At 34.1% G+C, this 26,526-nt stretch overlaps 1 protein-coding gene across 3 annotated transcripts in view; it reads left to right on the forward strand.

Annotated features, from left to right (window-relative positions):
• The window catches only part of LOC140751989 (uncharacterized), a 190,834-nt gene that overhangs the window by 99,170 nt on the left and 65,138 nt on the right, over nucleotides 1–26,526 (forward strand). For all 3 annotated transcript variants that reach the window (XM_073086154.1, XM_073086156.1, XM_073086155.1), the window contains exon 3: nucleotides 4,976–5,018. The gene's annotated coding sequence lies outside the window, so the exon portion shown is untranslated. The remainder of the gene's footprint in view (nucleotides 1–4,975; nucleotides 5,019–26,526) is intronic.

A 26,526-nucleotide genomic window follows, 5' to 3' on the forward strand; every position in this document is an offset into this window, starting at 1 on the left:
ACAATTAAATTCTTTGCAATGCTGTCATCACATAACAATAGAACTAAACAGCGCGAGGCATTAGGAAATTCATATTCAATGTCAAGTGAACTAATTCGTTTAATTTTAAGTGAGGCCATTAATGTATTGAGGTATTAAAGGTAATATGAATGTGTAATTACAAGCCAACTTATTATTGCACCCGAGCGTAATTTTTATTCTTGTTATTTTTAATTAACGGACATTATGCTATTTCTGCGTTGAGGTCGTTGATATCGAATATTTTATTACCAATTAGCATACGTATAATAAATAATTATGTTTTATAACATGTAAATAGTTGCACAGTTGCTATTTAATTAAACAGTTTAAAACTAAGGGCACTTGCAAACAGTAATAATTCTTGCGCATTATAAAAGTATTTAATCGCTCGTGTTGCACACATTTTTTATGTTTACCAAAACACATCAGTTTTTCTATTTCTAGAAACAGACTGCTGTCTAGCACATATAACTCATAGTACTTATCCTCATAGGTCATAATACACACATAACTGACATTAAGTAACTTCAACCTTACGTATGTGTGTTTGTTGCAACTAATCTCCGAAACGGCTGAACCGATTTTGACGCGACTTTAAATGGAAGTTAGACGATGTTATTAGAAGTAACTTTGCTAGTTATATTTTAAAAAAGAAAAATGATTTCACGCAACAACCCAAATCCGCTTATGAGTCAGAGTAATTAAACTTCTAAACGGGGTTTTAACCGTGAGGTATGGTTTATTACCATAAATGCTTGCTGTTACCGCTCTTAAACAGAAAATCAAATCCATAACACACTCTTACCTTGTATTTATGTAACCTTGTTCTATATAAGATATGACGCAATGAACGTGAATTGTATTTTTACCATTTTCCGTGCCAACAACAGTTTTCCTCTTCTTCAAAACAAAATACTCATTACTTCTTAACATTTATTGCGCAGGTCAAACAGTTTGCAACCTCGTGAGACAACTCAGGGAACATTATCTACACTAATATCTTGTTTCATTAAGTCTTAAAAATAATTTTGTATTTTCTCCCACGTTCAATTTTTTAACCTTTTGCCGTTAGATCTCAAGTGCTCTTTGTATTATACAAAGGACGAATAGGTTGTTTCCTATTTATTTTTTAATACATATTACATTTTTAAAGCTTGTAAATAAACAGTAATGACTGCCGAAACTGATCCAGTGTTAGAGCACTCCCTGGTAGGTAGAAAAAATCTTATTACCGAAATATAAATTATGTATTACTTTAAAAACATAAATATAGTATCAATAATGTTTAAAAGGAACGCTTAAGTAGCGAATTTTTATTTGGGGCCCCTGCATACTACTCAAAACACCCACGGTTGACGATTTCAGAAGCTAGATGCAGCGGTCAAACGCTACCTTCCACACACGTGTAGGCACCTGTCGTAGATACTGTTGGACGCTCTACACTACAACTACCCAAAACGCGATACATTAATACAGTCATTATAAGCGTATTTTAGATACAATGACGCGCAAATTTCTTTGAAGTTAGATGCACCGATCAGACGCTACATACGTTTAAACGCCGGTCGCAGCTAATTTTGGACGCTCAATACTGCAACTGAACGCCAAAAACGCGATGCAGCATTAATGCAGTCATTAAAAAACGCTTTTTAGTTACAACGACGTGCGAAGTCGCCAAAACGCACACTTCAATCGTCTAAACGCGACGCGCCGACACTATGAGTAGCATGTCTGTGTTTCTCATAACTTAATTTTCAATATTAACCTATTTCATATATATTTATGTCTGTTAAAGGATTATCTTCGACTTTCATTCATTATTCATCGAATCAGTCCTACTAGTCCTACTTAAAGTCATCAAGAATTCCGATTTTCTCGTATTTGCTAATAACAATATCCCTTTATTGAAACGATATTCCGCTGTCAATTTTCATTTGGATTCTCGATTTATGTATAAGGGGTGTCAATCAATTTTCACCCGTTTTCAATTACTAAGCCAGGAACGGTGAGAGAAAGGTATTTTTTACAAAGAGATTGATTTTATTCTATTACCGAACTCGTGTCATAAATTGAAGTTAATGGAGCTTCAATTTTGAAATGAAGTGAAGAAATGATTTTCATAGATGAGATTTTGGTTTTTTGTCACTATTAAAAGCATTGCAGTAGTATTTCTATATGAATCGTATTCAAAAGTAGGAATTCTGGCGTGTTGTTTGTTTATTCGGAACTGAGGGTCCAGGGTTTGAATCTCAAAATAACTTCTAAACATCGTAGTTAATATTTTCTTACTTCGTCGTCAACCCTTAAAATCCACTTCTGCTACCACACCAAATGCTAATTGGTAGAATTCACATATCCTTGAGAACTTATTAGAACTTTCAAGTGTGCAGTTTTCCCTCGCAATGGATTCCTGCGCCGTTTTGGCAAGTGATAATTAATTTAAAATGGGCATGTAATTTGAAAAAACAAATTATGTGAACCTCACACTCTCGATTGAAAAGCCATGTTTCTACTACCAGGCCATCGCTGCTCTGAAATAGCGTACAACATTACAAAACGATAAATTAGCGTACTACTAGAAACCCTAACGAGGTACAAGATGAATCAATTTCCAAAACACGTCGTTAACCTTGAATATGTTTACGACCTACATTCTAATAACCTTTCAGCAAAATGTAGTTCAGTGTTCGCGAGAAAACATTTCGTTGCGATCACTCGTCAGTACACAGTTTTGCATAATAATAGCACAATGCCTCGAGCGGGTGTGCGCATTGTGAGATTCGCTACCGGCTTCGTACCGACTCTACAGTCGAGAATCGGTCGTGGACTTATTGTTAATATACTAAAGTTCTATGTGTTAAGTTAAATACTCTGTTAAGTATAATATATATGTAGTATTAAAGGTAGAACCCTTTGTGTTTCGACTCCAGCGGCACCACCGCCACACCTATATCTGCCTCATAACAGCACTGTTAAACTCTGCTGTGTCCTGGTTTGAAGGTTTTGTAAGGGGGACATACATTTCCGAGGCATTTCAGCTTAATCCTCAGGAGGAGCGGCGCGTCTTTGGCCGACCTCAGGTAGGAATATCTAATCCTACCTGGGCTTGATTACATATGTCCATGGGCGGCAGTAGCCACTTACCATCAGATGGGCTGCATGCTCGTCTGTAACTCCTATATCCTTACTAATATTATAAATCCGAAAGTAACTCTGTCTATCTGTCTGTCTGTCTGGTTGTCTCTTCTTCTTCACGCCTAAACTACTGAACCGGTTTTAATGAAATTTTGTACAAAGATAGTCTGATACCCGAGAACGGACATAGGATAGTTTTCATCTCGGAAATCCCACGGGAACTAGGGATGGCGATCTAATATCGATTAATCGGAGAATCGATCTGTTGGACCAAAAAAATCGATTATTTTAATCGATATTAGAATTGAATCGTAAACTATGCATTTGATCAAGTGATGATCTTTAGCAAAGTTGTTGTTCATGAGCCCACGAAGGTTCTAGAGTTGGTACGACCAATTTTCGCCAGATGGCGCCACTGTCGTTCCAATGAAGGTACGAATTTTCTGTTTTATGTATGTTAGTATGTCATATAATTTTTTCTTTTAAACGCGGGCGAAGCCGCGGGCAAAAACTAGTTATATATGTAAAAAAAGGCAGCGTTACTATGGTCTCAACCTGCCGTGCGAGCCAGTCGGCGTTACAAAACGTCGAGAAGGAACAACACCTCGAGGAGCCCGCCCTGCGCCTCATGAATTATTCCACGTTGTGGATTGTGACACTCCAGCGCTAACCGTCACCCGCCGGGCCTATCGCTCCCGTAGAGACACCACAATATAAAATCTGGTCGGGACAAATAATTTCCATTTTTTGAGTTACTTACGGCATAGTACACATAGAATGATGAAGGTATTAGAACACCTATTTCGGCCGTATAACAGCATTTTAGTGTTTTTATGTTCTGGTCAGAAGCTCACATTTCATAGTCGTTCCATCCTATACTTTTAAGAATATTTTCAAAAAAAATCGGGTAATTAGGTTTTTTAACGTTTAGTTTTAGTTAAGATTAGCTGGTACTGCTCGGGAGTACGCGTATCATTATTGAAAACCTTTTGAATAGCTTAAATAAGCTTCGAAAACATATTTTTATACACAATACATAATACATTCTTACTCTTCATTAAAAACTATGAAGTAGAACATTATCTTTAAAAAATATCTCAATATATACAGTATTATACAGTATGAAAAAGTCCTTTCCACTCCCAATTATTCGGTCTCCCTACCCGCAAGCGATGCCAACTGCTTGAGACGTCAGACCGCCAGCAAAAGTGAATTTTAAATTGAATCAAATCCTTTGTTTACTCAACCCTTTTATTTATACGGACAATGACACTTTATAAAACTTATTGTGACTACTTAATACTGCTACAATACGATTTTTTATAGATTCTGCTACAAAACGCATTTTTAAGAAATATAGTTTGCGAGAGAAAACAGTTTTGCTTTATAATAATTAGAACAATAATGCATAATTAGAAGCCTAAGCACCCACAATACTATTAAGGAATTAACATATTTAACAAAAACAGAAAAATAATGTGGTCATAATAATATTTGTTCGCACACCGTTAACAATGCCGCTGTTAGATTATATACATAAAACTAATCATAATATCGGCTATATACGCTAGATCCAGATTTTAACGTTCGTACATATAATACGTATTATAAAACATAATTCTGAGATTTTTGAAAAACGCCAATTACTAATTTCAACAACAATATTTTTCGGCAAAATTTAGGAATACGAATTCTGTTCAACGTACTTCATAATACGTGTCTAAAAGATATTTTCCCGTAAAATTAAAGAAAAAGGTCATGTAATACGAAAATAACTGAAAAAATATGTTTTTACAACGAAATCTTTATATTTTTTCAGGCTTTCAACGTCTGTGGCGGTCTTCAGAAGTGCTCTTAAAAACGTAAGTACACTTTATTTAACGTAACTAGCTTATTTTTCAGCGAATATGAGAGAAATAACCGTTCTGGGAAAACGCGATAACATAAAATCTCAAAAGTGGTTTCTTCTTGAAGAGTTTTTAAATCCCAAAATGGAATATCATTCACGAAAAATTCCTATGTTTTAGGCGCATAAAAGGCTGCTTCAAAAAATCGTAATAATTACAATTGTAACATAATTATATGATTATCTAGATGTAAGCACCGGAAAGTAGTTTTAATTTTTTTTAGCTAATAGAAAAAATGTAAAATATCACCTTATCTTTTAAACAGTATAAGAGTAGTAATAAGCTTCGCTATGTATTTATCTATACTAATATTATAAAGAGGAAAACTTTGTTTGTTTGTTTGATTGTAATGAATAGACTCAAAAACTACTGGACTGATTTTAAAAAATCTTTCACCATTCGAAAGCTACATTATCCACGAGTAACATAGGCTATATTTATATGAAATATATTTGATAAATAGATTTTGAGGCGGTACTAAGTTTGCCGGATCAGCTAGTACTTTATAAATGGAATTACATTCACAGAATATTTGCGAGAACTGTGATTGTTCACTTTGTAGAAGCTAGAATGAACTGATACAAACAGATGTCTTTGAAGACATAAATCAACACCTCTGCTATTTACTCTTGCAAAGGTTACAAACAGCATGAATGCAATTGCATAAGGCTTTATTCAGACAAGAATCTGTACATGCGATAGAATCGTAACTTTGAATACCAGTGTACTTATAATAGAATGTTACTTCAAGGTACAACAAAAATTAAAGGAACCCTTTATGTGTAGACTGTGACACATCTAATAAATTCGAAGGTTATATAAAGGCTGTTTTCGTTACATGAGATAAATAATGATAGAAACACATCTGTGATTAATTTCCGATAAGAATTTTGTTCTGTATCTAGTTACAATGGTTACAGTTCTATTAAACACAGCATTAACTCGTAACTCTTTGTGTTTACCCGACGAGGGTGAGTAATCTTTTTCGCGAATATGTATGTATGTCGTTTGTATCTTACTTTCTTTAACACACCCTGTAGCCCAAGCGGCTACTAAACACATTCATAAATAGAACATATTAGATTCGTTAAATTCTTTAACACACAGGTTTTAACGAATGCTTTGGATTCTTCTAAATTAGGCTATGAATCAACCTATATATATTAACATAGGCTACATTTTAAGTATTTTTCTGTTTTTATAAAAAATCTCTAGTAATCATACGATTACCCTAAATTGCCTTGTTTAGATCTACAGATATTTTAAAAATCATACTTATAAATTATGATTTTGTCTGCCACATTATTTATTAAAAAATACAATACTTTTATAGCCACACACAACTCATGACTTTAGTCTACGTTTGTAGACGTAAATGAACCCTAATTTTGTTGAAAGGACCTCAGAGACTACCTTTAAATGTTTAAAGGTGCCCTTAAAAACAACTACAAAAGTCACGTATCCTAAATTTGTAAATTGTTCAACTCGTAACACCCACAAATTAAAACGGATTCATGAAACCGATTTCAGTTTTCAATTGTCCTTTGACAACCAGCGTTGGTATTCGCAAGTATACTCGAATGGCATAGATAAAAATATGTTAGTTAAAATAGTTGAGAATACCTGTACACTTGATCCTATTCTGACTTTTTTAACCGACTTCAAAAAGGAGGTGGTTATCAATTCGGCCGGTATCATTTTTTTTATGTATGTACACTAATTACCCCGCATTAGTGGACCGATTTTAATAATTCTTTTTTTACCTTGTTAGTTCGTATGTATGTGAGAGTCAAATCTTCCAACTGAATTTGTAACTCGTTGCCTCAACCGATTAAGTTGAAATTTGTATAAATGTTTGGTTTGGATAATAATGAATGATTCGCTTTATGACGAATCCAACATGGCGGACGCCCCAAAATATCGAACCTTCTAGAATCCATAAAGATTCCGCTCTCTTGCTATAACATTTCTACTTTTAATTATAGAAATTATTACCAAAATGATTTTACATACATACCATTCGTCAATCTTAAACATTGCAAATGTGATGTCAACTAAACAATAGTTATAATGAATAAACGCGCAGATGAATTATGAATCAGAATATCAATAGGATGTTGTTTCGACGGCTTCGTAGGTGACGTCAAATCTATTATGGGCCCACTTGGTTCCCAGACGCCTCGGAATTCAACGATGGTAAAAATAAAGTAACATGTATGTATGTATGCATTGAAGTGAAGTCTGATTAATGAGGTACCATGTTCGCAGATAATATTTTATTATTTGCTAGGATTTTATTATCCCTTTTATAGTGAGATCGTTTATTACTTTAAGAAAAAAGATAGCCCAAGTCTATTTTTTCCTTAAATTATTTTTTTCATTTTTTAAGCTCGTTTATTGCTTTAAGGAAAAAGATAGACTTGGACTATCTTTTTTCTCAAAGCAATAACCGAGCATACAGTCCATTTCATGGCAAGTGACCTCAGTCTGTGGATGTGTAATTAATCGCAATTAAGATTGGAGTCTTAGCTGAGATTCCGGACATATGCTACTTTTAAAGTGTAAGCTAGAATACTTCTTACATGAGAGCCTTTCCATCCTTTCTTACTATCTCATCTACTACTTAACACCCGAAAAGTTAAACAGATGAATCATAACCCATTTTGCAAATGTTCTCAAGGGATATCAAAACAATATAAGACTTTTAAACTGATATGCATCGTATAGTAGTATTATGTAGTAGTATAGTATATAATACATGGCCGCTCTAAACATAGCTTACTAAAAGCTAAAAGAACAACATTTCACTGGAGGCTTTTTATTTAATTTATATACTCCCACGCTTGCAATGCTCGGAGGGCTCACGATCGTGGGTGAACTACAAGCCTTGTCTTTAAAGATAAATGGGGAATGTTGTGACATTTAGAATCGTAGTTATACACTATTTGGTTATTATAGTACTGAAATAAGTTTGTAACATTTTATCTGATACAAAGTGGCAAACTCTTAAAGTTACAGAAACTACTCGTATCTTTTATACGTCAGACATATACATGTATAATTAAGTAATTGACTCGTATAAAAAGCGCTTTAATGCCGTTCAAACCAAAACATAGCATAGTGTAAACATTATTCATCAAGCCATTACTGTCCCACTGCTGGGATTGAGTCTTTTTTATAATATAGGAGTAGCAGACGAGCATGCAGTCCACCTAATGATAAGTGGCTACTGCCGCCCATGGACATCTTTAATCAACCCCAGATAAGATTAGATATTCCTACCTGGGGTCGGCCATAGATGCGCCGCTACCCCTGAGACTAAGCTGGAACGCCTCGGAAAAGTCTGTCTCCCTTACCACACCCTTCAAACCGGAACACAGCAGCGCCTAACACTGCTGTTATTAGGTAGAAATAGGTGTGGCGGTGGTGCCGCCGGAGTCGAACCACAAAAAGTTCTACCCCTTTAAAAGGTCTTCAAGGTTCAAGGGGTCTTATTGATGAGAGTGGGTATGGTCTTGCTGGGAAATGTTATTTTCGATTGAGAAATGTTTTGACAATAGTTTACTGCTCAAGCCGACTGCGGATTGAGATTCAATGTTCAAAGTTTGAATTGAAGTTTTCAAAGTAAAACTTTTTTAAAACCTCCCTGTCGGTATTCCTTCACCGTTTTATGTAAGCAATAATAATGTAGAATTAAGTTTTTTCAGCAATGCCGCTGTTGAACCAGGAAGTCCTACCACCTTTATCACCTTCCCCAGACTGCCAATTCAAAATAAATAAAAGAGTTGTAACTATAAAAACTACACGATTTTCAACGTACACGACAACTAAGCGAGTTTATTAGTCAAGTTAAGTGATCGCATGGAGTAAATGAGAGTAGACAAGTTGGACACGCTCGGAAGCTTTGCTGTCACAGTGATACAAATAGCGCATAAGCCTCTTTTTAAACTAGTCACGATGTAGATCGTGTTTTGTTTTTGACTTCCTTTTTCCATCTGGTAATTTATGGCTAGACATTTATACTTAATAGACATTTAAACATGTACTAGAACCAGAGACGTACTAAAGGATTCGTCTAATATAAGTTACATTTAGGCCATGATCCATCGCAATGTCCAAGTGGATTGGCAGACTTCACTTACCTTAAGGAGATTTTTGAGTACTGAGTTGTTTTTGTCACCGACTCAATGTTTATCTAAGATACATCTATGCGGTAATAATTTTGCATACGAATATAACTGATAAACCAGAGGTGCATGTCTGAAATTCGAAGCCTGAACCCCCGATTGAGAAGCCGATTTCCTTAGCACAAGACTAACACTGCCTCTTAAATTATATCTAAAATATTAAAACATTTCTATTAAAGACATATAACAACTTTCTAAAGACAACCCGCGACCCTTCCTCATTTGCAACTCCCATATCACTTCACAACTACATCCCAACTTAATCAAGAGATGACATGTAACGTAATCTTTTAAAATCTCGTCGAAACGTTACAAACATCCATTCCATCTCTCATCCTCACATCAAACAAATCTCAAAAAGAAACACATTTCAAAACACTCCCTAACGAAGCTCCACGACGCTATTTGAAGAATGGGGAATCTCGTTAATGTAATTAAGCGGAGTCGAAAGGTTCGCTGTCAATATTATCCGCGGGTGAGAATAAATGGATTAGGGTAAACAGCATAAAGAGCCTTTTGTATTCGAAATTAAATGTCACCCGGCGTCATTATTCAGGGTGACACGCACAGTATCTGCCTGTTTCGGAGTGGTTGCTGTTTCAATCTTCCTTAGTTACTTTATTCTTATCGTAGACGCACTCTGAATTCAGAGCAGATTTTGTAATACTATTTTCACAAGAGATTAAAACTTAATTTGTCATAAAGTGTTTTCGTTTCAAAGATGATTTACTTTCTCTAACATATACTTAGAAGTATGTACATACATTGTCACCTACAATAAGAAACTTAAATACGATGTATAAATACAATTTTGATCGGTATTTTATTCAATCTGAAATGACGACTAGGAATCATATAAATAGGTGTGTATTCGTGTGTATGTGCCAGGTTTTGTTCGCGTGAGTGGTTATTTAAGACACCTGTTCTTTCCGCATTGCACTCAAATTATGTTCGTTTTTCCACAAAAATAAACAGTTACATATTACAACTCAACTTTTTGCACAAATTTATTACTTTCGAGTGTATTTATGGCTAATTTTTAGGGCGTCACTGGCCTCAAAAATTTCAGCAAAATGTTTATATGATTTAGAAATTATTCCAATCCTGGGTGCGACAAATTTTTATAATTGTACTGGGAAAAACTTACTAAATACAATTTATTCCTGCGCTTACTATAATTTGTTTAACAAAACCGTTAAGATTAAAATTCAAATTTTAAAGATAGATTAGATTAACCCTTAAGCTATTCTCTATAATTCCATTGACTCTTAAGTCATAGTATTTCTGAAAAATTTAAACGTAGATTAGATTAATCCTAAAGCTATTCTCTATTAATCCATTGACCTATAGTCATTATACTTCTGATAGATTTCTAGGTACTTTAGTCAGAATAGTTCAATATCGGTCTTCAATTCCTAGTATAATAGAAGATCCCTTAAATTACAGCACCCCACTTCAATATTGTTGTCTGTGTGTTTGACATTTGAATCAAAACCCATTAATTATTTGATACAGCTATCAAAGGCAGAATATTCAATTTAGGTATATTACCTTCAAAAATGTATTTTAATCACGTAATAATTTTGATTTGCTTATTAAAATTAAGCAATATTTGTCATGAATTATTTAAAAAAGTAAAAAATCTTCAAATATAATTAAATAAAAAATGAATGATTTTATGAACATGTATTTTCTTCAAAATTTTCCTTTTCCTTTAATTTGTCATATAACATTACTTCCCAGAATTTGATCCTTATAAGCAACACTATCAGATAGTAGAATAATATAGAGGGTGTATATTTTTTCAAAATGAACTCGTTCGATTCCCGGCTAGAGATAAAGATATTTTAAAAAAGTGATGATGTAGTTTCAGTTTTTATTAAAATCGGCGTCGTAACTCCTTTCAGCATTCTTCGCCAATCCTTATAGTTTCGGATTTGGCCCTGAAGGCCCGTTTGAAAAATCCATCCTGTATACATGTTGAAGAAATTTATCAATCAAATAAAATATATTTATATAAGTAACGACGTAATCACATACTTCGATAACTAAAATATTACTGGAACTGGTACATACCTGAGAAAATAAAAATACATTGAAAATAAATAACGAAACATTACAAGCATAAAAATATTCAGTACCCGTTTAAAGTACAGTATTTTTAAATATGATAGACTGACACTTCAGAGAAAAGTATTAGATTTGAATGGGAGCCATAATCCATATTTAAAACAAAAAACATAATGAAATCAAAGTACTACCTGCCACAAAATCCGTGGCTAACCTCAAATAATATACGTAAATGATCTAAAAATGAACAGTCGGCGGTTTATGTGACGGTTTGCAAATTAATGAGGCGCATGATATTAAATTGTATGGTCACATCGACAGCATCAATTTTCATAACGATGGTAATAACAGGACAACGTTCCGTGGCACTTATTTATTGGCAAATCACTTTGATATTACTTTAATTTACCTGCAATACCGTAACCATAAGTTTAGATAAATCAGGATATATTTTTATAATATAGGAGTAGCAGACGAGCATGCAGTCCACTGGTAAGTGGATACTGCCGCCCATGGACATCTGTAATCAACCCCAAATAGAATTAGATATTCCTACCTGAGGTCGGCCACATATGCGCCGCTACTCCTGAGTACTAAGCTGGAACGCCTCGGAAAAGTGTTTCTTATAACAGCGGTAATCACTGCTGTTATGAGGCAGAAATAGGTATGGCGGAATCGGACCACAAAGGGTTCTACCTTCAGGATATGCCTAATGATAGGAAAAAGTAACAAAGTTGTTTGCAAAATTAGCAATAACCCAATACATATAAGATACATATAAGATACAGTATTTTTTTCTTTATAATATGTATTAATAAAACCACTCAGAAATGTGGATAAGAAAAAAATCACAAATATGGCGACATACAACGCATACAAAACGAAAAATTCTTGAATCCAATATTTTGGTGCACCGAATGTGGGAGATTACATTAATTAAATAAATGTTGCACTTAACACATCATATATGATTATAATAAAGTTTATAAAGTTAATTAAACTATACGTTAATAAAAACGTAGATACATCTTTATATCAATTTAATTTAAAAATAAAGTTATGGTGACCATAACATAACAACATTCCGTGTTATACGATTTCACAGTCATATTCAAAAATTAACTTGTAAAGCATATCCCAAATTATGGCTTATGTTTTATTGCTAGCCTATTCTGTAGTTACGGCCAACGCACCCATTCAATAATTTATAGTTCAAGCGTGATATCGATTGAGACATCATTAAATAATTCGCGAATAGTAGCAAAGATTGTGCTTGTATTTCACTCGAACCGCTTGCTACATCAATCAAATTAACAGCAGTATTCGAAAACAGCATCTAACGCGAATGACATCACGCTCGAATCATTGATTGAAATGCCTATAAATCAAATTTATGGATTTGTATTGCTATGTGGTAGCCATAAATAAGTTTATGGAGCTTGAAATTAAAGTACAAGATACTGGAAAAGTAATTAAATGAATGGTAGTCTAAAAACAGTAGCTTTCGAATCCAAGGCAAGCTTTCTAGGAAGCATTTAATTATATTAAAAGTAAAAATTCGTTAGTATGATGAATTCTAATCCTGAAATACATCTGGGCTATTAATGCACTTATATACAAAGATATGAATTATTAATTGAGAGCATCCTAATATTATAAGTGCGAATGTGAGTTTGTTTGTTCGCTACACTTTCACACCTTAACAGATTGTCGTAAAATTTTGTACACACGTTGCTAGGAGTTCAGAAAAGGACATAGGATATCTTTTATCCCAAAAAAACAGTTTTGTACAGTTCTTGAAATATAAAACTTTTATCCGCTAACAAAACCGCAGGTAAAAAGTAGTAGTGCACAACGTAGCACAATTGATTATGTTTGCTTAGAGCTGTATTATAAAATAATTAAATATACAAAAGGAGAACAACAATTTAAATTTTAATAACAAATTATTACACCAATTATTTTTTATTAAATATAAATACAGACTAAATAGTTGCTGACAAATAAATAACGAAGTTTATAACATTAATTTAAATTTTAAAACTTATAAAACGAAATCCATCAGAACTAATATAATCATTATGTTTATAATAAATAGGTTTACAACTTCTATTATTGATTAGAAACGGTTTTGCTTCTAAATTATTGTATTTAGATGCACAGCAGGATACTAATGACTATCAAATCTCGATATCAATTTACACCCTTGTAATAGTTCAATTGACTTCAAAATATATTTCATTTGGCCAATGAAATAATGATATACAACTTTTGTACAGTGTACATGAACTATGCATATATATGTATGATTAAATTTATAGACCGGTGAAAATAGACATAAGTATGTGGTAGAATTGCATTAACTCCCGTAGAACTAAAATTGTTTGATATCTTAGATACAGTATGATAAATAGTTTCAAAAATTCTCAATCATCACTATTATATGTAACAAAATATCAAGTTCAAAAAATCTTTTGCATTTTATCCAAACGATAACACATACTGTGTAACACACACATGATTTATAATCATTTTAAAAAATATTTTCATCGTTTACCATAGCGCTCCCATAAACTCAAGTAGTCCTTCAATGCGATGTTTCCTGAGACAATATATATATTTCTCGTCTTAGTACAAAAATAATTATTGATTATTACGTATTTAAAACTGTCCTCAATAAATTTAATGGAACAAAACATACACATTGCATTAACTGTTTTGTAATAATTTACTTAAAACGTTTAAATAACTACTTCAGATACACTGTTAAATACCTAAGACTTTTAGTCATTTGCCACTTGATAAAACTTTAACTTGATGGCCTTGAATTAAAAATTCTTAATTAATATGAATTTCTACATTGAATATTTATTTAAACACAGTTGAAAGGACTTGATTCCTAACTGGGTTATCGCGTTCTGCCTAGTAATTTGCTGTGATAATAATTATTGTATAAAATAATTATTTAAAACTACAGATATGGGTGAAGCGGTGCCCGCTGCTCCGCGAAGCTTCTTCCATGAAGGATGTGACCAACTACAAATGAAACAGCTAATCACAGATGCTTTGTTTTTCCTGAGAACTAAATTATTTGCCTTATATGTAAATTAGCCGGCACTATAGCCTAAACTATTTCATTATAGAAATAGAAATATTGGTGATTTTGTTACCTCATCGGTCGAACCATACTATCAATTATTTATTTCTATTAACTCTTTATGCTATTTTAAATGCCTTACGATATCCGATGCACTACTAACTTAACCTAACTCTGCTAACCCTGTATTGCGACTATACTTTATAAGTGCCTTCTACACAATCTTCACAAAAGTAAGTCAAACATGAGACAGTTGTTCAGTAGTATCTTGTCCCGATGCAGATGTCCTCGAGTAGGACAATACAACAAACTTTGTAGTTCGTACTTCGTAGTTGGCGTTCGGTGCGGGTGAGGCGTATGCACTTCGACCTTTGATTGGACGGTTCTGTTCTAACTTCAACTGAACTACGGCCTAGAATATGCTTGGCATATTTTATGCTTACTCTTTGTCTACCTCTTTCGTTCGTTATCTTCGTTTACCTATTGCATTGCCACTGATAAACGCGGGATATCTTTAAGTGAGAGAGATTTAGGCCTCTATGGCTCTATGGCCACCACGCTACCTAAATCAAATTTGTAAACTTCACACACCTTTGAAAACTGATTTTAAAGAAGTCTCAGGCGTATAAACTCCCTCATAATATTCTTCACCGACAGAACAAGAGATAATTAATGTTTAATTCGCACATTACTTCAAGAAATCAGAGACCTGGTTGTCGAATATTGGACTACCAAATTGATAAGCCGAATTTCAAACCATTAGTCTACCACTGCTATTGCTCGCTATGCTTACGTTCAGACAAAAATGAAAATATCAATATTGAATCCTTGTATTCCCAATTTGGTCAATTTGCTACGCAAGTTTCGTAGAATAATGCGAGATATTAAAGTAGATCTTATGTAACTACCTTGAACAATCTTTAGATAAGTAATTCAGTCGTGACAGCCGTCCCGTGGTCCCTATCGACACTTGTTTCAAATGCAGACATCTTTAAATGGGACAATGGAAATGGAACTTCTTAGCTAAGTTCGCTCCGTGGGTCTTGCGGTGTATGCGGTTCTTGTTATTTTCTCCAAGCTTTTATCAAACCATCTCTATATTGGATCCAGAATAAGATCGGTCACAGTTTAGTTACACATGTAGATGTAATTAATAACCTCATAGCAGCGTAAAGCGCTACTGTTTTTTGGTTTAAGAATGTGGTAAAGGGAACATTCTTTTCCGAAGCATTCGTGCTTAGCCCTCAGAAGTAGCGTCACATAAGTGGTAGACCTCAGGTAGGAATCTAATCTTATCTGAGGTTACAGATGTCCAAGGGCGGTGGCAGCCACTTACCAACAGGTGGACTTGATTCTAGTCTGCTACTACAATATTACTCGTTTGAAAGAAAATTAATCGACGACTAAAATAGTTTCTCATGTTACAAGATAATAAATAGTGCGAAGTTATTTCTATGTAATGCAGTCGACATTGGGTCACACCTTTTTATAAACAGCGCATACGTTGTCTTACTCTGACCTAAATATGCGATACAGACGAACCTGTTTTGACTGCAATAATAAATTATGAAACTTTCTATTTTTTGTTGTGTGTTGAATGAGCGGTCACCATGCCGGTCTGATGCGCAAAGCGTCCCCGGGCTCTCTCCCCGGCCGGACAGAAATCTAAATGATGAATTTAGGTTTATGTTTGTGGGTCTGGGTGCTTGTGTATTTGTCTCTGTATGTCATAGCACCCACGACACAAGGAATCCTAGTACGGGGCTGTCAGTAAAGCGTTTTTATTGTATCGTTGCGAGCAAAGGAACAACAACAACAACAACAAATACTCTTTATTTGTACACCACATTTAAGGATACATATAAGACAATAAAAGAGATAGTAAACAAAAAGGGGGCCTCATCGCTTAGAAGCGATTTCTTCCAGACAACCTTTGGGATGGAGTTAAAGAGATATGAGATCGTGAAAGGTAGGGTGTAAACATACAGAAACAAAGTATATACATACATACATAACAGATATGTCCTGAGTAAATGGCGTAACAGAGGTAAGAACGAACGAAGTTACGTACGAAGGAAATATGTTATGTGGAAGAAGGGATAAAAGGAAGAAGGAAACCAAGTAATGAGCCTTGACTCGGTTCTTAAAAATATGCAAGGAACTAGATAGACGGATAGATTTAGGAAGGGAATTCCAAACGAAATCTAGATATTGTTTAAATTATCCAGACTTTTACTTATAGTTTTACGAACTAAAACTCGTAAATGAGTCAGCGGCATAAATTGCTTATATGTTGAGGTTTATGCGGGCCTCCCTCGTGATTAGAGGACTTTCCCCAACTGTCCCCGACATTTGTTGCCCCGGAGTTACGGCGGTCTCAGTCGCTCGTAGTTTGTAGACAAGTTTAGTTTGAATCGTTCCGAGGGTAATGTCATTCATACTGTTTGCTGAAACGTGTGAATTAACTAGACGTAACAACTGTAGAGCCGATATATTTCAAATGTCGGATTTATTTCAAGCGTGATTGTAGGACATTGTTGTTACAACATTGTTGTAGGACAAAAAATCCTAAAACTGTTTTTCCGGGTACTTTTGATCCCAGGTACTACTGGATGAAGTACATAATAATAGTTCCTTCTAAAGACAACACTATTTGTGGTATGAATGATGTAAGAGGCTTATATTTAAGAGACAGGAATTTCATTATCACAGTATGCATTGAAATTGAAAATATCGCTCTAGTGCCATTTGGTAAAGTTGTCGTAGATGTAGCAAAATAAACAAGCTTAAATTGGATTATGAAGCTAATTACAAACCTCCGGTTCAAATCAAGTATTGTCCTATAATTTACTTTACTAATTGATGAATTTAAGTTGTATAAAAAGTCTACAAATAAAACTGTTAAAAGTTCTATAAAAACTTGTTCACATAGCGTCTGTATTGCAGACAACTAAATAACAATCATTTTCCACGACAACTCACCGTTCACCCCTAGCGATCTTTGTGACTAGCTTCTGCTTTGTCTTTATTTACATCTCAGGGAGAAAATTGCATTCTCCAACGTTTCGTAGCGCAATATCTCAGTGAATAATATAATTTGTAGTGTCTGTTTGTTGTTTTCAAATAAATGCCCTTGTCTACACTCATGCCTTTTTCCATAATATCAATGTATAAAATAAGTATATTTGCAAGTTTGTCTATTTGTAAGAGTGAATCTGGGAAGCATCTGTATAATTTATAATTAAATAAACCTTTAGATATAGTAACCATAACTTTGAACTGAACTTGCTCCTGAAATATTCACGGAATGCTATGGGGACCTTTAAAAAAGATGCACAAAAAGAACTCTCCTCCAAAGCCGGCGATGACATTAGCGATTCCTCTGGTGACTACTTTCCATCAGGTAGCCCGCCTGACTCTTCGTTTAGATATAACTATAAATAGACTAAGTACTGGAAAAAAACAACGTGATAAATAAATAAGGATGCACGCGAGTGGAACCACTTAAATAGCTAGTCGAAATACAAATCTCAACTGAAATAATTGTACTGCAAAACACTACAGAATCTAATGAGATTGCTTCACTTAAGACCTATAACCCTAGGCAGATAAACGCTCGGATTACAAGACATGCATCTTGCTGGATTGCCTGAGTTCGTTATTGTGCCAAAGACAGGTATCATTTACCTGCATCTGGTATTCTATATTACACTTGACAGTATAAATGACACGAAAATTTTGTATACGGGCAGGTGCGCGCGCCGACGCCATACCTTATACGTGTGATATAATATTGCTAGTGGCAGGAAAAGAGATATTAACTAGTTAGTCGTTTTTTTTAACATTTTCTCGAATATCTCATAATTGTCACTTTACATAAGACACACAGATCATGTTGCTAATTTATACTACAGTATCAATTTAGGTATAATCATTCCTATCAAATAAGTTTATCAGCATTCGAAGCAATAATTTTGCACATGGCGTTTCTTAAACACACGTATATTTTAAGAATCCGCTATAAGTAAAAGTCTGTGGAGAATGTGTGTCAGTAATATACTTAAAATACTTAAATATATAACTAAATATTCCTTTAATGCCTCAAATATGTTAGTTATGACGGAGAAACCAGAAAGCATCACAAAGCGCATATAATAATTAAAAATACATATCAAATTAATAAAGTAAATGTTGACGTTGTAACTACACGCGCAGCTTATAACAACGTTATTGTAGTCAACTAAAATTATTGAAAACGTCAGCCAGATAAAAGCTCACGTTACTAATTAGGCAGACATCCTTTGTTTCAAGTAAAAACAACAGAGTTCCCATAAAACCAGTAAAGAATAGCTTTATAAAAATGTCTTCAAAAATTCATTGTCCGTACTTCACGTTCAATATTGTCAGTAATTACATAAGGCTTTATCCTTCGTCCCTACGGGCATAAATAAAGATCGTGCATGCGTCGTGTTTAAACTAAGTTTTGCAATCCTCCCATTGTTTATTGTTCGGAGGTACGGGCTCTTCGGAGCATTAGGTATTTGTCAGTACCGAGGACGATTGTGAAAATAGGTAACATGTCAATAACGATAGACACCTAATTTTCGCTGCGATGTTGCTCAATGCCAAAACAGATCGACAGTATTGTCCATAAATGCACGGAAGATATTTGTTGCTTAAAATAACAAAGGATGTATTAAAAATTCAAGACTGATCTCTCGAACTGTTAATTGAAGCGCTCTAAGCCTTTGGATTTTTAATGTCAAGGAACATCATTACAACATTAATAGTTATTTTTCTAAGAAATTATATCATAGAACATTCAGTTACAACAGAATTATCCGCCCAAAGATGTAAGGGTACACTTGTAGTCATGACTGTGATACATGTATCATAATGCTAATGTAGTATTATTATCACATTTGGACTATTGTACCATGCGAGTAAATGTCACAAAACACTCAAGCTACGAATAACAATGGGCCAATGTGGTAATGGCAGGGGATAAAATTCTCATCTATTTTTGCTACGAAGAAAAACATCGAGGAAAGTGACCATCTTCACTATGCTGTCGGGATATTCCGATGTCGCTTTGTTAGAATCTATAAAACATACACTAATAATTTTATGGACAAAAAATTAAACATACATATTTTATAACTAAGTATAATATTATACTATACGTCATTTGAAGAAACCTTTGTGGTTCGCTTCCGGCTACTATGTTCTGATCTGAATAACTGCTAAGGGCAGACATGCTTATCAAAGGTGTTCCATCTCAGTTCTCAGAAGTATCTTTAACTCGAATCTTATCAGATGATCTATGCTCGTTTGCTACTCCTATATTATAAAAAATATTAATTTACATGACGATAAAATCCGTACTTATTTCATCAAAAACTTTCATGTTAACAATGTAGCCGAACCTGAAGATTCTTTCAGCTTTACAAAGTGGCTAAATCTATCTGGAACTCAAGTTTTCTCGTACGAACTCAAACACTTTTGTTTACCAAAGACTTACTGTCTCAGACCACTTTCAAGTAATTGTACCAGTTTGTTGTAGGCAATTTTGGGCTGTATTGAAATTCTTAAATAGAAATAAATCTTTGAAACGTTACCAGCTTGTGAGAAAAACCTTAATATTAAATTTGCCCCTAACCTAATGGCGAAAAAATCGCGACCTCCGGGTTTAACAATACATAATTTATTGCTTTAAGCAAATAAGTATGTAGAGGTGTGTAACACCGACTACCTATTTCTAAGGTGAAGCAGTTTTGCGTTTCAGTGGAAGTGTGTGGTATGACAACTCCAGCTCCAACATCAAAAATTAATTATATGTACCACTATGTAAAATTGTATATTATTTACCCTTCAAAAGATGCAAATATGCACACGTATGGAGTTTCTTGCGCCGCTTCTTCTCCATAGCGAAATACCTTCCGAAGCGGTGGTAGTTTGTTGACTTTCAAAAAGTATTCTATATGAATCAATTTTGAATAAATGAGATTTGAATTTGAATTTGAATTTGAATTTGGATGTTGTTGACATATATAATATGAAGCGGCCGTAGTCCTCAGGAGTAGCAATTTATCTGAGAACGAATTTATGTAGAGACCCTATTCAACTAACAACTGATACAGCTATTCCTGTTACGTAAATAACTAGCGGATATTATAAAAACGAAATACCCAATTGTTTAAAAATATAGGCTATAGTAACCCTCACAATTTACACAAATCCAATGATACTTCATATGTTCAAATTCCGAAATCCGTTTGGGGTATAAGGTGTGCCAAATAATCTTATATATAAAATTCTCGTGTCACAATGTTAGTTACCGCACTCCTCAGAAACGGCTTTACCGATTTTCACCAAATTTTATATGCATATTCAGTAGGTCTGAGAATCGGCTGCTATCTATTTTTCATACCCCTAAGTGATGAGGGTTGTTCACCCTTAACATTTAACATTTTTTATTAATATGGCAATACAACGTTTGCCGGGTCAGCTAGTAATACATAATATACTCGAACATACATACTCTCGAAAAACACACTGTGTAAAAACAATACTGTGTTTTTACTTTAAACTGCTTTTACTGAAAAAGAAATCCTTATTTTTTACAAAATGAATAGTCACACTAATTAAGTCTAGGTAATCTGCCTGGCTTTAATTAAAAGCTCAATGCCAGACTAGATTAGAGACGTGAATAAACGACTTGATAATATTGTCGTAAAATAACTGCTGTAATTACGTAAATTCATTAGAGCTCAATTGTTAACATTTAAATTGAATTTGGTTAATCTTTGTCAAATTAATTTTGTTTTATGAACAGATTTCAAACTACAACTCGTTTTGGAAAGTATTGAATATAGTGTTAACTGTACAAATTAGGATTCCGTATTTCGTAAATTTGGTAAAATTGGTATTTCGATGAAAATATCGGAAATTTCGTAAGACATTTAAAGGTGGTTGAGTAGAAACCTTTGTTGTTCAAATCCAGCAGCACCACCGCCACACCTATTTCTACCTAATAACAGCAGAGTTAAGTGCTGCTGTGTTCCGCTATGTAAAGGTATTCTTTCCCGAGGCGTTCTAGCTTAGTCCTCAGGTGTCAGGTGTCATCTGCGATCAACCTTCGATAGGAATCTAATCCTATCTGTTGAGTTGGTTGATGACAGATCTGGGGTAGCCACTACAACAGAAAACTTATAATAGTGAACACGCCATTATCAGTCATAACTAACGTAAATTTTAAAACGAATGCCTAACTTTTTACAATCAATTTCACGGAGATTTTTAATATACCTCTGAAGCAACAGCTAACTTATCTTATTCCGAGCATTTATTGCCAAAGTTAATGTTATCGGAACGCAAAGATCTTACAATGCAATCGTGATTACGCTAATTGATATGCACTAGATTACCTTAACCCATCTAACCGTACAGGAAACTGCTTAGATAAACATGTTTAATTGTAACGCTAATCGCACTAAAATCTGTGTTCACAAAGGTGTAACGAAAGCGAGCTCGCCTTGAGAAGCCGCGTTTCTATTTTTGCAGTGAAAAATTCTTTAGCGGCGTTGTGTACTTTGTGATGGATAAGTAGTAGTTTTCTACGCTTTTATTAGCTTAACTTGTATGTATATAGGTATGTATGTAATGGAATCTTTGAACTCGATTTTTATCGACTTTGAACGGTCAGTTTAATTGAAAATTTTGAACAATTATCAAGAACCGATGACAATGCACGATTTTAATAATTTCTCTCATTGTCCTTATCGGAATAATTTTAGAATGAACAATTTTCGAGTCTGTGTTCGTCGCGGCAATGTGGTGCGGACTAAATCATAACTAATTAGTCAAGTGATGCCGATGATTACAAAATTCACCACGAAATCGCTAAATGTCGTTAATTATTGGGATAAATTCATAGCACAGTTACTAGATTGCAACAATTTTAACTATTTAGTTTGATTAACTATAAAAGTGTAGTTTTTTTAATTATCATTTATTCGCAGAGCATTTGTTAACATCAATTGAGAAACTGAAAACCCTACAAATGTAGTGTACTGTTTGTGCCGCGAATCTTAAGTGGGAGCGTAATCCGTCAGGGAAGACGAAACAATGCTGGGTTATTAACTGGCTGTTGTTCACGATTTTGTCTACGTAGAGTCTGGATTTTTAAAGATTTTTACGGTACTGATATATAATTTTGTTCTTTTTACCCTATTACGGAGAGTAATGTTTTTCGAACGTGTGTTTGTGTGTTTTATTTCTTGGCATGCCGTACAGCCTAAATAGTTTGTAGGATTTTAACGAGTATGTATAAGGTGTTGTTGGATTCGACTAAATTTTACGAATAGCACAGCAGTATTTTGCAGCAGTTTTTTCTTCTATAATTATTACTTTTAGTACGAAATTAAAGTAACAAACTTGCACAATGTTTTTTACGATCGCTATCCACTATTTACTTTCACTACAGGACAATTGTTTGTCACTGCGTCACGTCGCTCTAAAATTAACATAAGTTACACGTACTTCGCTTTACCGATGCTACTTTGTAAGCTCATATGTACAATAACAAATACTTCTTAATAAACATACAAACAAAGGAAGGTGGTAGAACCCTTTGTGGTTCGACTCCGGCGGCACCACCGCCACACCTATTTCTACCTAATAACCGCAGTGTTAGGCGCTGCTGTGTTCCGGTTTGAAGGGTGTGGTAAGGGAGACATACTTTTCCGAGGCGTTCCAGCTTAGTCCTCAGGGGTAGCGGCGCATCTGTGGCCGACCTCAGGTAGGTATATCTAATCCTATCTGAGGTTGATTACAGATGTCCATGGGCGGCAGTAGCCACTTACCATCAGGTGGACTGCATGCTCGTCTGCTACTCCTATATTATATAAAAAAAAAAAAAACAAACTTGTATAAAAATATAAATATGGGTAAAGTGATGCGTGAGTGGATTGCTGAGCGCAACCGAGTCATGAACCTGCAACCAGCGTGGGAGGTTCCCACGTGCGGGCCCCAGTAATCATTACTTGTTAACCAACAATTTGCACCTTGTGACAGTGGCTCATTCAATGGCTTTAGTACATCTCGTTATTCTTACGAAGCTACTAAAACAATAGAGGTATAACACAGTTTCGATTGGTAGAAATCTTGGTGGTTCTACTGGGACGGAATAGTATATTAATGCTTCGGATATAAGTTTTGTTGATGGATACATGAAAATAAATGAACGAAATCATAAATATTTTCGGGGTTTTAAGCATTTCACTAAAACTTACTATACTTATAAAACACGTAACGGTAAAAAAAAATAAAGTAGGTCTAAATTTAAAGTAGGTCTAAATTTTGTTTTGTAATAAAAATGTAAAATATGTTACAAATTTCAAATGATAAGATATTGATTACTTACCTTATTAGTAACGCAAATAATAAACAAAAAAATGTATTTTTTTTTTGTTTTTGCGATGGCTTCTCGGTCTTATGACCATTTTGCCAATGTCAAGTTTATAAAAAAAAATGTAATTGTTGTTATAAATTCTATTCAGCAAAAAATACAATAAATATAATTATTTTTAAAACGAGATACATTTTTTAACATAATAAAATAAACAGTACTGTCGACAAAATAAAAGAAATACAACAAAATATCGGTTACAAAAATATAAGTGATACAGTTTATATACATAATTATTTTTTGTTTGTTTTGTTGCTATTATAATTGCAGTTTACTTTCCACATGATCGATTTCGATTGATTGCTTTAAAATTGCCTCATTCTTGCAATAACGACAAAGTATGCCAACAAATTTTCATTAGATAAATGGTAGTCTCGATTTTGAAATAATTATGAGAATGTACGAGTAATGTGAGCTTGTACGTTACATAATGAAGTAATATCATAGTAGTATCATGGATCATAGTTTTTCTACGATCCCATGACTGTTTTTAAAGCTCAATTGTATTTTGAAATGATGCTGTGTTCAATAGACACGTATATACGACACGCGATTAGTTTTAAAGCTATTTGGGTCGAATTTAAATTATATACTACATAGAAAATACTATTAACAAATTCTTATGAATGTCAGTGTTAATGTTTATCTGTAAGATATCATTATCTAAAACCTCTAAGATTAACTTTATATCCGTCATACTCTAAGAATAACATAGATCAAATTAATAAAAATGTTGGATGACTATAAAAGACACCCTTTAAAGTTATGTGGACAAAATCAATTCACTTGTCACTTGCTATTAAACCTTTCATACTCATTTTAATTGGGCATCCAATACTCGAATCTAATGTTGTACTTAGTATAAAATTGCGTTATTTTTATTTCCTTCTTTAACTTTTTGTCCGTCTCCGTAGTACCACAATTCCATTAAGCGTATTAAAGCGTTCAGAATACACTCTTTTTATTGCCATACAAGACAACCCAGTGTTATTGACACTTAAAATGTAAACGTTTGTAGCCGGCAGTGAAAGAGGAACATTTATAGTTATTACTTACTGTCTTTTACATTGTAGCCACCTACCGTCTTTTTCCAACTTTAATAGAATTGTGTGCGGTCTGGAGACTAAAGAATGAAGTTCCTTAATCTAAGTTGCAAAATTGTAATAATACGACAGACAAAAAACAAATAAGTTTTAACGAAATATAATTTCAGACGACTGACCCACACACACACGCACAGACATGTTATATTAGTTCGTAAAAAAACTAATCGAATATAAGTAATCTATATAAAACATTTATTATTATCCTTATTTTGCAATTATAGGGACGAAGTAAACTAATATGCTCCCCCTGAATACAGAATATAGTGACGTCCCCTGGAGACTGCAATAGGTACAGCCCTCCTACATAACAACATAGTCCATCTATGTATCAACACTGACATACTATGTAAGTAAGAAACAGATATTAAACGTAGTTATTCCGTCTACATCCACATTTACGTCCTAATTACGCCTACGTTATAACATTTTCATAACTGATTTTTACTTATTTTTACCTTTTATTTTCTTCATTTTTGTATAAAAAATACCTATAACTTAGTTCATTTACATGAAAGTGATTACCGGAATATATTCAAATTTTATCTCATAAAATATAAAGTCAGTAATACTTAGTTCTCTGTAAACACTGTTGTGTTACGAGCTACACGTGTAGGATGGTACTCAAGTATAAAAATTATCTCGCTTTTCATGCGAGTGAACAACATAAATAATTCAAGAAAATAATCCAGCTTTTCTCTTTACATGTATCAATATGATCAATGAATTCTAATGGAAGCGATTAAATAGCTATACTCTATAGCTATTTAATCGCTTGTCGAGATTTTAAAATAAAAAGTTTTATCACACTCACACCATCTCGGATCGATGGAGAAAACTTAACAAATATTTGAGATCAACTTATTACCAATAATAACTCGTGGATGACACATTTTCTTCTCATACCCGGTCTTTTGCTACTATGTAGTTGAATCGCTTTTGAAACGAACAACAAATATGGTCAAACCTAACAATCATAGTGCTGGGAATACTTAGTCTTCAAAGGTAGCGACGCTTCTGTGAACGAGATCATGTAGGATTTTTAATTTTCATGGTTGCCACTTTGCATGAGGTGGCCTGCATGTCATTGCCTACCTCGTATGCTGCCTAGGTCCGAACACGGAGAAGTATGTCCCTCTTACCACACCCTTCAATCAGAACACAGCAGCCCTGAATACTGCTGTTATTAGACATAAATAGATGTGGTTGTGATACCGCCAACCATAGAGGATTCTATCACCGTTAAAACCATATACGATACAATAAACTATATTCAATATTTTATCGGTATCAGTATGTGGAATTTCACGATGAATATAATCAGTCAAAGCGAGATATCCACATGTTTTGACAGTTGGCGAATGAGTCAATTTGTCTCTGTAATTCGGCTCGCATTAGTTTCTGATACAATATGCGCAACTCATTGTTGTTGCTTATGTTCATGCTAATCTTATTCACAACATTATGCATTTAGGACGCTTTAAAACAAATCCTTATGCATATGCGCGATTAGACACAATGCCCGTTCCAATATAAT

This window comes from Epargyreus clarus, unplaced genomic scaffold (assembly GCF_041222505.1).
Source record: "Epargyreus clarus isolate Ecla_fem2 unplaced genomic scaffold, WU_Ecla_fem_2.2 ptg000023l, whole genome shotgun sequence".
Taxonomy (NCBI): domain Eukaryota; kingdom Metazoa; phylum Arthropoda; class Insecta; order Lepidoptera; family Hesperiidae; genus Epargyreus; species Epargyreus clarus.